The 10694-nt window shown below is 40.4% G+C and overlaps 1 protein-coding gene across 5 annotated transcripts in view; it reads left to right on the top strand.

Moving 5' to 3' along the window:
- The first annotated feature begins 9 nt into the window (after positions 1-9).
- Positions 10-10694, top strand: part of LOC101682202 (fibrous sheath-interacting protein 2) — a 43424-nt gene continuing 32739 nt past the window's right edge. For 2 of the 5 annotated variants that reach the window (XR_006602983.1, XM_045068066.1), the window contains exons 1-3: positions 10-93; positions 3514-3550; positions 8559-8592. The gene's annotated coding sequence lies outside the window, so the exon portion shown is untranslated. The remainder of the gene's footprint in view (positions 94-3513; positions 3551-8558; positions 8593-10694) is intronic. The other 3 variants (XM_013049088.2, XM_045068065.1, XM_013049089.2) reach the window with 2 other exon arrangements.

Here is a 10694-nt window from a genome sequence, read left to right on the forward strand (position 1 = left end):
TCACTGTTTTTTTTTTCTTATGGCATATATAGGTGACATATGCTGATCTTAATGAAAAAAAGGCCAAGAAACCAAGCTATAACTCTAAGTCAGGTAAACAATAGCAAGACTTATTAAGTAAATCCTGCAATCTACTCATCCATTCATTCTATGAACATTTATTGAGCTTCTACTACATGACAGCCATTGTGCTAATTACTGCATACTTACAGAAAAGCTCTGCTCCTAATGCTGTATTTTACAGCTAAGTGGGGAATACTTGTGCCAGTATTCCCAACCTGTTATGGTAAGTGTAATAATGGAGGTATGTACATAGTTCAGGGGAAGCATAGGGAAGCCAGGGAAACTTGTCCAGAAGAAGCCACAATTGGGCTGAGACATGAAGAGTATGAAAGAATTCTCTCAGCACCCAAATGGTAGGAGAACCTTCTAAGAAAAGGGAATATATTTACCAAGATATAGACACTTGAGCATAGTACGTTTTTGGAAATACAGATTCTCTCAGAATTTCTTTATCTAAAAGTTCAAGCTAGAGAATTGTAGGAAATTAAGTTAGACTGCTAGAGAAGGGTTAGATCATAAATTTCTGGTAGGCTATGCCAAAAAATCTACCTTTTATCCTGTTACTGAAGGGCAATTATTGGAGAATATTGGCAGGGTTGTAATATAATCAGAATTTGTCTTTTCTAAAAAGGGAAAAAAGAGGGGCACCTGGGGGGCTCAGTGGGTTAAAGCCTCTGCCTTCGGCTCAGGTCATGATCCCAGGGTCCTGGGATCGAGCCCCACATCAGGCTCTCTGCTCAGTGGGGAGCTGGCTTCTCCCTCTCTCACTGCCTGCCTCTCTGCCTACTTGTGATCTCTGTCTGTCAAATAAATAAATAAAATCTTTTTAAAAAGGGGGGAAAAGAATTAGAGATGAGGGGACTAGAGGCAATGAGACAATAAAAATAATAGCATTTATTAACACTTACTATATGCCAGTTACTATACTAAACTCTTTATATCCTCTCATTTAACCCTCTGAACAACCTAAGGAGGACAGAAGTATTTTTATCTACCATTTTACACATATAAGTAAACTAAGTTTCAGAGTGGTGAATTACCCTGCCCAAGGTTTCACAGTGTACATGACAAAACCAAGGTTTTAACCCAGGTCTGTCTGTCTGAACAAGTTCTAGCCACAGTGCCATGCTGCTGCTTACCACAATTAAAGACACTATTACAATAGTTAGGGCTAGAAATGAGGCTTGAACAAACTCAGTGACAGTGAGGGTACAGATTTGCCTCACACTAAGGTCATCGAATGGATGAGATTTGGTTACTGACTGAATATGGGAGATGTAGATTTCTAGACTGGGCAACGAAATGGGTAACGAACAGTGGTACCATTCAATAGAAAGGCAGTACAGAAAGAGGAACAAGTTTGGAGGAGAAAAAATTAGTTCAGCTTTTTGAAGTAGATTATACTTTGTCCTCTTAATTCCCTCTTCAATCCAAGAGTTATCCATAAGTATGTTTCTTAATTATCAAGAAATTAATATTTTGGGTCACAGCTTTTTAAATTACATTCAGAGAATATAGCCTGTAAATCTTAAATACACTGAAGTTGTTAAGGTTTTCTTTGTGACCAAATATGTGACTGCAATTTGATAGTGTTCCGTGGACATACCAAAATAATGTGTATTCTCTATATGAAGGATGGAAAGCTCTAAATGGATATTAAATGACGTTTATTGATTTTACATCTTTACTGATTTTTCCATCTACTAGACCTTTTTTTTATTGTCTGCAAATGTGTCCAGCTATTAAAGAGGTACATTGAAGTTCTACACTCTAATTGTATACTTATCAAATTCCTATTGCATTTGTAACAGGTTTCCCACAGGCTCTTCAGGACATTGAATCTACCATATTCTTAAAAACCATAGAAAAGATACTTATTTTTTCTAACGGTCACATTAGTTATCTATTGCTAAGTAACAAATCACCCCAAAGTTTGGCGGCTTAAAAAAATTACCTTATAGTTTCTATGGTTAGGAATCCAGGAACAATTTAGCTGGGCGGCTCTGATTCAGGGTCTCTCATGAGGTTATGGTCAGATTGTCATCCAGGGCTGTTGCAGTCATTTAAAGGCTTAACTGGGTCTGGACGCTTCACTTCCAAGATGGCTCACTCACATGGCTGTCAGCAGGAGGGCTCAGTTCCCCACCTTGTGGACCTCTATATAAGGCTTCTTGAGTATCTTCATAATACGGCCTCTGGCTTCCCCCAGACTGAGTGATCCAAGGTAGAGGGGCTGAGACCACAATATATTTTATAACCTAGTTTCAGAAGTTATATACCATCACTTCCGCCCTGGACTGTCCGTTAGAAGCAAGTCACTGAGTCCAACCCACACTCAAGGGGAATAGAGTTAACCTTCACTTCCTGGAGAGAGTATTACCAAAGAATTTGTAAACATACTTTGAAACCACCACAGCAATATTATCTTCACACTTAATTTTTCAGGTTGATACACTATTAATTCCAGTTCCGTCCTTTCCAAAACTGTACACAGGTACAAATATACTCATACACAAAGAAACTCAGGAAGGCACATAGAATTTTAAGTAAATGTTTTCAAACAGATCATTGGAATTTACTGGTTACTCCCAATACACTTTACATTTCTTAGGAGAAAGATAAATAGCAATTTTCCTTGACTTTGACCTGACTCTAAGTGGCAATACTACTTTCTATTATTCAGAGCATTCTGTTTGTCTAAGACTGTTTAGTGATGTACATGTATAATTGATATACACCATTCTAGTATTCCTATGGAGATATTCTACATGAAGACTTGCTTTACTGTAATTATCTAGAAATATTTTCTAATATCTGCTTATGGAACTTTGCTAGATGGCATGCAAGTCATGTTAGACGGTATTTGAATAGGAAGAGAATAATGACTGTTAGACTAATAAACATTGACCCAACACCTGTGTTAAAGAATTGGTTCAATAAATAAGTGTTATTAAGTGCTTACTATATGTCGGACACTGTAAACTATAGCACAGTAAGTCCTATAATAGAAGGAAGTATAGGGTGCTTCAGGAGCATTGACAGAGGAGGCCTGTCTGTGCAGGACAATTTCAAGTAGGGCTCTCTGAAAGAGGTAACACAAGCTGAGTGATTCCTAAAAGGTGAGGAATTTAAAAGAGCGATGTTAGAGTTACAAACTAAATAGTAAGGGCACAGGCAAAGGGAATTGCATTGTTGTTAAGGATCTCTGGAGCCCAGAATATATGTAGAATGGTGGCCAGAGATTGAAGCTGGTGAGGCAGGCATAGGCAGTGGCCGCAGATTATAAACCATACTTTATGCCTCCCTGGCAGTCCCTGGAGGGTTTAAAGACAGCAGTGACAACAGGGAATAAAGACCTATTAATAGATGTTAATTACCATTTTACAAGTAGCTTGGGAAGGCTACCGACAGGTAGTAATTTTCTTTTTCTCTCTGAAAATTCATCTGTAGCTCAAGGAAACTTCTCTTCTCATGATTCATCAATTAAGTAAGTATCTAAGAAAGCTTAATAAATGAATGCGTTATTTTAAATTAACCTTTTAATAATTACACAGGAGTGCTGCCTAAGGGCAGACGCTCCCACAGAATCCTCAGTTCTTATGCTCCTGCTTGCATTCATGTTTTGCAACCTCTCGGGACTCCGCTAACATCGTGAAGGAGGCGAAGTTATTTATGTCTCCTCACCTGCCCTCTAGTCCCGCTTTTGTTCTGTCTTCCCCTCATCTCTAGGGCCTTCACTCCCCTTTCAGGTAGCACTACCTCTTCTTTCCAGGGAACTTTCTGGGATCCAGATCTATTCTTCTCCCCTCTCCACATTCAAACATACATTACTTGTGCCTTTTGAGGTTATTGGTTCTCTAATGATGATGAATTAGTTTACCATGTAGTATTAATGACTTAATCTGTTACCCCATCTGAAGATATTTGTACTGTAATCTAAAGTAATGAATCTCTAATGATACAAAAATCAAGGACAGTGGAGAAGAATTTTTTTTTTTTTTTTTTTGGCCTAGGTGCCTTTCAGCCCTCAAACCTTGGTGGCCACTTATTCTGCTAAAGTGCAACTCTTGGGGCGCCTGTGTGGCTCAATTGTTAAGCATTTGCCTTCAACTCAGGTCATGATTCCAGGCAGGAGGCCTGCATCCCCATCTGGCTCCTGCTCAGCGGGAAGCCTGCTTCTCCCTCACCCACTCCCCCTGCTTGTGTTCTCTCTCTCGCTGTCTCTCTCTCTGTGTCAAATAAAGTCTTAAAAAAATAAAGTGCAGTTCCCCACAAACTTGAATATGCCATGCATATCACATAACCCCTGATGGAACACACTTATCAAACACCATCATCTTCTAAATCCTCAAACCAAATGAGGTCCAGGATAGATTTTATGAATTCCAAATCCTGATGAAAATGGTTGGGTAAGGTGAAGTAGTGTGTGGTGGTAAATAGTTTTGACATTCAGAGCAAGCTTCCTAGAAGAAGGATTTTATGTTTAGGAGTAATGAAGTCAGTTTGCCTCACTGAGTGCTCATAAGATGCAAAGAGGCTGCAGGAAGGAAACTGACTAGCCCAATATTAGGACAGTTTAAAGAAATAAAGGTGAGGAGTGATAATTATGTAGTTCTAGAAAATGTTAATTCTTCCTTCCCTCTTCCTCCTGCCTTCCCACGACCCTAGACTACACAGCTACAGAATCACTTGACTCTTTTCAAAAGCAAGTGCTCTGGATACCCTTTTGCTAAAAATCTTAGCTCAGCTAAAATGAAGAACTCTGCACATAATCTGGGAGCTTCTTCCTCTTTCCTCTCAAACACACAGGGTTAAAGTACTTTTAGCTATACCCAGGACCATTCCAGGCCAGAGCACAATAAAACATGGCTAACAAGACCATCTGGTCTGGCTCTGTCCATTGCACCCACGTTACATCCCCTTACCTTATAGAGAGGAACACAGGTTCAAGGGCTTGGACTCGGTCCTTTCTCCGACGCAGCTCAGTGCTTCCCAAGCCTCCATATGGATGCATCACATGTGTTCCACTACTTACCTCTCTCCCTTCTCTGCTCTCAACTTCTCTGATTTTCCTAAGGCTTACACAAAGGCCATACACAGTAAGCTTAACAAAATATAATTAGAAACCAAAGAAATCAGGACGAAAGGAAGCAAATATGATAAGATAGCAGTGGGGCAAACAGAATAATTAAGCTTTGCATTTAGAGACCGAATATGTTCTTCTGGTTGGGATGGAAGACGAGGGGGGAAGACCGTTCTCAGAGGTGTTTCATCCGCCGAATGGCGTGGTCTAATGGCTTTGAGGAGGGATGTGATATCATCAAGTCACTGTCTCTGCTGAGCACCTGTAACAGGAGCACGTAGGACAAATGAAAGATAGTTAAATAGGTGCCCGTTACAGAAGTTCGGGCATGAATGATTTGTGGCTTTGCACGATGGCCTTCCTTTTGGAATAGAGAGAAATATGCATCTGAAACACGTTAAGTGGGAATTTGTGTGCTGGACTTTATTGAGAACCAACTGTGTTCAAAGTATAGTTCTGGGTATTAGATACCAAGATGAATCAAGCACTACCTGACCTCGGTTGTGCTATATACAGCAACAGGACAAAAGACAGGGAGACTTGAGGAATGCCAGAGAGTGAAGTGGGTACAGGGCATTGGATGAAATGTCAGGAAACGGGAAGGCGACCCGTGGTACCACCCAGGTTTGGCTTTCAGATTAAACCACTGATGTTAGGGTCCAGAGGTGCTGCTTTAAATTCCCATTTAGCCACTGGAATGAGTAAATGGATTTGGCAATAGGATGGACTATGTGTGTGAATGAGCAGGAGGTATCAGGCACCACCTCAAAGCTATGCGCCTGAGATACAAGCAGAAGGCCACCGGTTAGATTAAAAATTAGATATCCACAAGGATTAGGCAGACTGAAATTTAGGCTTGTCACATTAATCCTCAAAGGGCGGCTGGCCGATCATATGAAGATGTCTTTAAGTTATCTTCTGGACTAAAGTGAGCTTGTATGGAGGAGAAGGTCAGAAGCAGAAAGGAATATTTATAGGGGCGCCTGGGTGGCTCCATGGGTTGAAGCCTCTGCCTTCAGCTCAGGTCATGATCCCAGAGTCCTGGGATCAAGCTCCCCCCCCACCCAGGCAATCAGGCTCTCTGCTCAGCAGGGAGCCTGCTTCCTCGCCTCTCTCTCTCTCTCTCTCTCTCTCTCTGTCTGCCTCTCTGCCCACTTGTGATCTCTCTGTCAAATAAATAAATAAAATCTTTAAAAAGAAAGAAAGGTATATTTATAGTTTTGTGACATGGCAAATTAAACTGTAAAAAAGTGTGCTTTCTCTTTGGGGCTTCTGGATTAATGGTCATTAATATCACTGCCCTCTTTATTTAAGAAGTAGGAAGTTAGCAGTACAAATGACCTAAACCTTAGACACTTTCCTACTAGCGTCAGCCTGTGGAGGAAAACTGCCTAAGACTAGGGAGAAGTAGATGGAATATCATGTCACTCCTGGAACGGTGATGGAACTTTCCAATATAACAGCAAGTTCATTTGCATGTTTCTGTTTGATTTCTGTTTGATTGACTTGATTGACTCCAACAAAAATCTGATAATTCATTGTGAGTTGTAGATTGTATGTGACATCACAACTATTTTCTAGTGGCCTTATAGGAGGCCGTCTCATTTATCTGGTTAGTTTTGTTCTCAGATCTTTGCTATTTCCTGTTATCTAAGTGTATGCCTTTGGGGCAGAAAGCCTGTGAGGACAGGTAGCAACAAATACACAGGACTCACTGGGTTCCACTTGCTGCCGGCGATAGAGCAGAAAAAAGAATCTGGATGCTTTAGGTTGCAGAGGACCTACAAGAAGAAATTGCACTAGAGTTGGCCTGAGAAACTGAGTCTTAGAAAAATAAAGGAAGCCAAAGGATAGGGACTGTGTCACTGACATCAGCACTCATGTTCCAGGTTCCATATTGCAAAGAGGACTTGTCTGAGGATGAGCTATTGCTCCCTAACCCTAGCTGAGACCTGGGAGTTTTTCTTTTCCTACTAGGAATTACGTTGTAATTTCAGAGATGGGTTATATTTTTCAAAATTGAATTGTGGGCCTTGCAGGGGAAAGTAATTTTGATAGCATAAGGGCCGGCCAAGTAAAAATGAAGATAGAGTGTGCTTTTTCTGTTAAGAAGGTCGGGAAGAAGAGAATCAAATGATCCACATAGGCAGGAAAATACGAAAATAAATCAGAATTAGAGTCTTAGGCCTTATTTTTTGTAACTTTTTTTAGAATTCTATAATTTACATAACTGTGTTATTCTCTGGCTACAATTTAGTAAAATATATTTGTGGTTCCAATTAGTAGGTGATAATAAATAGTTTTGATTAAAACATAGAATAGAGCTAGAGATTATAATGCCAAGTGAAATAAATCAATCAGAGGAAGACAAATACCGTATGATTTCACTCACATGTGGAACTTAAGAAACAAAAGAAATGAGCAAAGGGAAACAAGAAAGGCAAACTAAGAAACAGACTCTTAACTATAGAGAACAAACTGATGGTTATCAGAGGGGAGGTTGGGGGATGGGGGAAATAGGCGATGGGGAGTTAGGAGGGCACTTGTGATGAGCACTGGGTGATTAAAATAAAAACTTTTCAAAAAGAGAAAAAGGGATGCCTGGGTGGCTCAGTCATTTAAGCATCTGCATTTGGCTCAGGTCCTGATTCCAGGGTCCTGGGATTGAGCCCCATCCCATTCCTTGCTCAGCGGGGAGCCTGCTTCTCCCTCTGCCCTTCACTCCCCCTGCTTGTGCTCCTGTCCTCTCGCTCCCTGACAAATAAATAAATGAAATCTTTTTTTAAAAAAATAAAACAAAAAAGAGGAAAAAACATAGAATAGAATGTTATGATTCCTAGAAAAGGGCTGCCTCTGATTTGCTATTGCATATGATCAGAAACACATTATTTTAATCCATTGTTACCAAGAATCATCCATGGATCTTTTCCTATTGTTGGGTGAGGGGATGAGACTAGGAGTTTTGAGGAGGTGGGCAGAAAACACCTTATCAGGAAGCTCTGATCAAGCAGAGCAAGCAGAAAGGACTAGCCCACCCCCTCTCTCCCCAACCCCATGCTCTTCCCAACTCACTCTGAAACAAACACTGACTAAGTGGTTCATGAATAGTAATACCAGACAGATGTTAGTTTATGCAGCAGCTGTTTACTATTCTACCATTTATTCAGCTATCATTCTACTCCTGTGAGTAATGGAGCATGTCCTGTACCCACAGGCCAGTATCTAAGTAGGAGGCTAAATGGGATTAGACAAAAAATAAAGCTTAATTCTTTTTTGTGAATTGCTAGGGAGAAAAAAAAATCTCCCAAGCACAAAGGAAATAATCTGATTCAATGCTTAGGAATTGGGGGTGGGGGGAGTTACATAAATTATTGATCAGAAGTAATAAAATCAATCTCTCTTCACCTTTCAGACAACACCACTATCAAAATTGCTGTCAAAAAAAAGTATGTATGATGAAATTCACTGATAAAGCAACTTGTTAAGGATATTTTGTCATATGAAGTTAAAGTCTGTGAATCAAATAACGAGCAAAATCATCTGTTGACATCAGTCAGTTTCCCTCTTTGCCTTCTCTTCTTGACTTTCACTCTCAGTTATTCTTGAATTTTGCAGGGGTCCAAAGTTACTGTTATTGGCTTTTTGGGCAGGGGGCTCAGGAGGATAGATCAGGGGAGCATTAGGAGGTTTAGTTATCATGAGAAAAGCATCAGATACCACAGACCTGCTCCATAATGGGAAGCCATAAAAGGCATTTCCTTTGCAGACCATTGAGATCTGGCTTAGGGCTGAGCACCCTGTCCCTTGGGCATGTGAGCCAGGATGTGAGACAGCCTGGATCTGTCTCCTAATTTTCCCTGGAGTAAGAAAAATCTTGGGACGGTACTCTATCAAAAGAAGGGACCCGGTCACTTGAGAACTCCAGCTTGGACTAGGCAAAGATGAGGGTGAATTTGATGAGCCTCAACTCTTGAGGGAGACAGAGGAATCATGAACACAAGAGGGGTGCAGGGGAATAGTACACACACACACACACTCTTTCACATATATACTGCTCAACTCAGAGAACGTGCAGCAAACACAAAGAACTAGACATACTGGCACCAAAAGAATATTTCTTGGTTTAATAGTATAGTGGAAATAAACTGAAAATCAGATTCTATTTATCGTATTTCATTTCATCAAAAACTTTAGGAATGCCCTTGTTTTATATATCAAGGTTGAAAATGCCTCTTCTCAGCTACCTTAAGAGTAATAATGTAGGTCTTCTGTACATTTTCTCTGGTATTAAGAAAATAATATATATTGAAATTCTTAGCTCGTATGTATTAGAACAGATCTGGACCAATTTAGACTAAGAAGGTAAGTAACTTACCTATTAATGGTTAGCTGTTATTCTTAGAAGTGTTTGCTCAGGACATGTTTATGTAAAAGAAATGTTTTTTGACCATATGTTGTTATTCCGAACTATGTTTTTCACACTCAGTAGCCATTTTCTAGTCAGGGCAAAAGGTGACAAAGAATGCATTAAGCGAACTAGATAGTGGTGATGTTTACATAACGTTGTGAGCATACTTAATGCCACTGAACTGTATGCTTTAAAATGGTGAAATGGTACATTTTATGTGCTGTGTATTTAATCACAATAAAAATGCATTAAAAGATTTGGGAATTGGCATGGAAAAAAAATAGCTTTATCTGAAGTGGTTCTCAAACCTTCTCTAATGGATCAGGAGAGATATGCTACGTTTGACCAAGTGTTAACTTTTCACTGAATACTGGCCTAAACCTGAACAATCTGGAAGCCAACTTTGGAGGTAACTGGGAGGCAACAACCACATTCTAGGGTGTCTGGTGCCCAAATGCCCAGGATATAGAACAGTGCGTAGCCAGAATTCCAGGCATCTAGCTTTTGCTGCCACTGAATTGTATCCACAGCTTTGAGAAATAAGAGTTTCTGCAGAAGGCATGCATTCTTGGTCTGACTGTCTTGAGGGCAACAATAACTTAAAAACAAATACCATTTTATTATAGGCAGGAGGATTTTTATGTTCCCAAAATACATCTGCAATGAGAGGTACATAAACACATACAGAGATCTGCAGGTGCAGTTTGCTTTTGCCTCCGGTCCAGTCTAAGCTGTGACAGTGAGGGCCGTTAACCATAGAGAAAAAGGCCATTCAGGTCTGGTCCCTGGGTTTCTACTTCAGTTCACAGGGGAGGAGACCCCCAAATTCCCTCTCCTGCCCAGACTTCTGGCCCTTTGAGTCCAGCCCAGTTCTAGCTCAGCGTTTTTGACCAAGATTAATGTGAACTATCCTCTGCCTCCCTCTCCAAGACAGTTTGTGCTGATAATCTTTTGTTGGACCCAAAGCCTATTTATTTCCACTAAATCATTAGTGCTAATTGTTGACTATTCATTAAACCTTAACAAGTAGCTGTAGTCATCTGCCTGCATAAAAACATAGTGAACTGACAGAGGAAGGCAGCAACCAGTGGGCCACAGAGCCCACAGCCTGACCCTTCTGCTGTGGTATCTTTTCATCCT

Source organism: Mustela putorius, unplaced genomic scaffold (assembly GCF_011764305.1).
Source record: "Mustela putorius furo isolate JIRA1106 unplaced genomic scaffold, ASM1176430v1.1 tig00003899_pilon_pilon_pilon, whole genome shotgun sequence".
In the NCBI taxonomy this organism is placed as follows: Eukaryota; Metazoa; Chordata; class Mammalia; order Carnivora; family Mustelidae; genus Mustela; species Mustela putorius.